This window comes from Bubalus kerabau, chromosome 3 (genome assembly GCF_029407905.1).
Source record: "Bubalus kerabau isolate K-KA32 ecotype Philippines breed swamp buffalo chromosome 3, PCC_UOA_SB_1v2, whole genome shotgun sequence".
NCBI classification, from domain to species: Eukaryota; Metazoa; Chordata; class Mammalia; order Artiodactyla; family Bovidae; genus Bubalus; species Bubalus kerabau.
The window spans coordinates 44,070,132-44,072,766 of NC_073626.1; the positions used below are offsets into that span (position 1 = coordinate 44,070,132).

Sequence of the window (2,635 nt, forward strand, 5' to 3'; positions counted from 1 at the left end):
TGGGGACCTGTGAGGTGTTTAGCAGAGCATGGTCTTGAGCACACAGGTCTCTTGGTGGGACCCAGTCAGGCTGGCAGCCACAGATTCGCAGAGCGGGTTCTCCTGGGTGGTTAGACAGGATGCGCTAAGTTCCCCAACTGACCAAGCATTTCCAGAACCCTCTCCTTCTACCTGCCAGGATTGCCTCCTACCCTCCATCTGGTGGAATTTGGAGTCATTCTGGCAAATCTCTCATTTGTGCAGAAATCCCAAATAGGCATCAAATCAAAGGCAACATTCAGGCTGAGGGCAGAGCAAAGAAAAGGGAGCTGCTTCTTGGTTTTCGTCTTTGCTCCCTTGAAACCTTCCCATTCTTTGGCTTTTTCCAGCTCTAGACCCCTGCTCACATGGCCCCAGGCTTTCCACTCAAGGGGACCTCACCTGGCCTCAGGTGGGAAGGTATGAGAAATTCCTTCACATTACGTGAATTCGGGTGGCCGGGCACATTCGTGAGCACAGCCCAACAAGGTATTAGGAGACTGTGGGTCAGGAAGTGGATGTTCTCATTTTAGTGGAGTGAGAAGGAGGCAGGGCCTAGATCCTACTTCCAACGCTGCAATCACTGAGTGGGTGTGCAGTTACTGATTGCATCCACGCCTTGGTTTCCTTCATGGTTGGATTCCAGAGCTTTCCCAGAGTCTCTTCTTTGGTTCTAACAGTCTAGGCTGTAAATACAGTGGGATTCAGCCATTAACTTTCAAGTCAGTTCCATAAAGAATCATCTAGTTGGAATTATCTACAGAGGCCCCACCTTAGCCCCCAAAGTTGGCAGGGTCAGAAAGAAATTTGAGTTCACCTACACTGCCTCATCCTCCACCAGAGCCCCTCTCTGATGACTGTACACACCCATGACGGAGTTTGGTTCACCAACAGATACGTTCACTGTGACCTCCTCCTGGTCTACACTCAGCTTCATAGAAAGAGCTATGGCTTTTTATATGGCATGCACTGGTATCCACTGGGCACATCTTCACACACTGTACCCCCAACCCCTTCTCCATGAGGAATGTCATTAGGATAACCCAGTCCAGTAACCCAGGAAGGAGGCCGCCCTAGTTGGCACCACTGCAAGCCCCATATCTGGGTGTTAATTTCTCTGAACACTTACCTCCAGGTGGGTCTAATGTAAAGCTGTAGGAGAAAACCCAAGGGCGGTGCATCTGATCAGCATGGGGGCAGGGACACCATCCGCCTCCTTACTTATCCCCCTCCCTACCACCTACCCTGGCACCCGAGCCGCTGCTTTCTGGGCCTGGCCCAGTAATCCATCTGGGCCTCTCACACCCCACCCCATCCCACCCCATGTTAAATTCATCATCAAGAAAGAAGCCCTTATTAGACATAAATGTTGTCACCACAGAGGTGAACAGGACGAAGATATCTGTAAAGGACAGATCTGAAAACAATTTAAAATTAAAGCACGTGATACGGTTTCTTAGGGAGACACTGTAGACAAGAAGCCAGTGGGTTCACAAGATGTTTCACGGAGCTGGGCTGAAGCCCAAGTGTGGCCTGGCTGGAGGGGTTGGCCAGCATGGGAGAGGGGCAGGGCGTGGACCACCGAGTTCGCTATTTAGATGACTGTGAGGTTCTCCCTGCCGCCCTTTTTCCTTTCTTGGTGTCCTGAAGTCACAAGACTCCCCTGCGGTGGGCCGGGGATCAGCAGTATGGGATGGCAGAGGTGGGCAGGGCAGGCTTCCATGAGCTCAGGGTGGGCTGCCACCCCAGAGGAGATGACAGTGAGGGGGGAGAGACTGGATATGAGAGGGCAAACTGGCCCTGTGGGGGTGGGGTGGGGGCAGGGAGGTTGAAGGCGTGTGCTTCCAGTCTGGGTAGGAGGGATAGAAATGATAAGCACTCACAGGAGTAAGCAGAAAGCGGGCTTCCTCCCTGCTCTGCGTTCTGGGACCTGGTATACAGAATACCACAATGACCGTGCTTAGGAGCAGCGGGGAACTCAGTCCAGGGACACCAGCCTGGCCCCACTGGCACCTACCGTACGGACTTCTCCCTGTGGTCTCTGCCTCTGCAGGGAGGCCAGAGCGCCCGCCCTTTCCAGTGGTCCCCACATGGGCACTGACAGCCTCTGCCCCGGGGCATCCTCCTGCCCCTCCCAGCCGTCCCCTGCCCCAGGGGAGGTGTCCTAGCATCCCAGTGCACCAGAGTCTGGTTCTCTTGAGGTTTTTCTGACCCTGAGTGTGGCCGCCATGCAGTTTGGGGGAGGGGGCTAGTCCATTCCACAAACGGCCGTTAGCCACATGGCAGCTTCCTCTCCACGCTGCCCCTCCCCAGGGAGGACTAGAGTGGGGGCATGGCTTCCGGTGACAGAGGCTGTATCCATGGCTGAAAGCCACCCGCGAGAGGGCCCTGCTACCTGGGCCCCTGGCGCTGAGGTGAGGTCAGCAGAAGAGCCCGCCCTCCTGTTTTCTCTGCTTTCCATTCTCCCCAGCCTCCCTGGCCATGTGTTTGAAGAGCTTTTTTCTCTAATGGGTAACAAGCCAGGCGGGGGCTCCTATCCCATGGAGGTGAGAGAAGCCCAGTGTTTCCTTCAGTGTTTCCTTGTTCAGCAAAAATCTAAAGAAGCTGTGCTGTCCCG

General features: G+C 54.6%; 1 long non-coding RNA gene across 1 annotated transcript; it reads right to left on the reverse strand.

Annotated features, from left to right (window-relative positions):
- Positions 1 to 283: 283 nt before the first annotated feature.
- Positions 284 to 1,887, reverse strand: LOC129647642 (uncharacterized). Its single transcript, XR_008712403.1, has 2 exons — positions 1,148 to 1,887; positions 284 to 704 (listed from the first exon to the last, which is right to left on the reverse strand). It is a non-coding gene; the product is annotated as an uncharacterized LOC129647642 (long non-coding RNA).
- Positions 1,888 to 2,635: the final 748 nt, after the last annotated feature.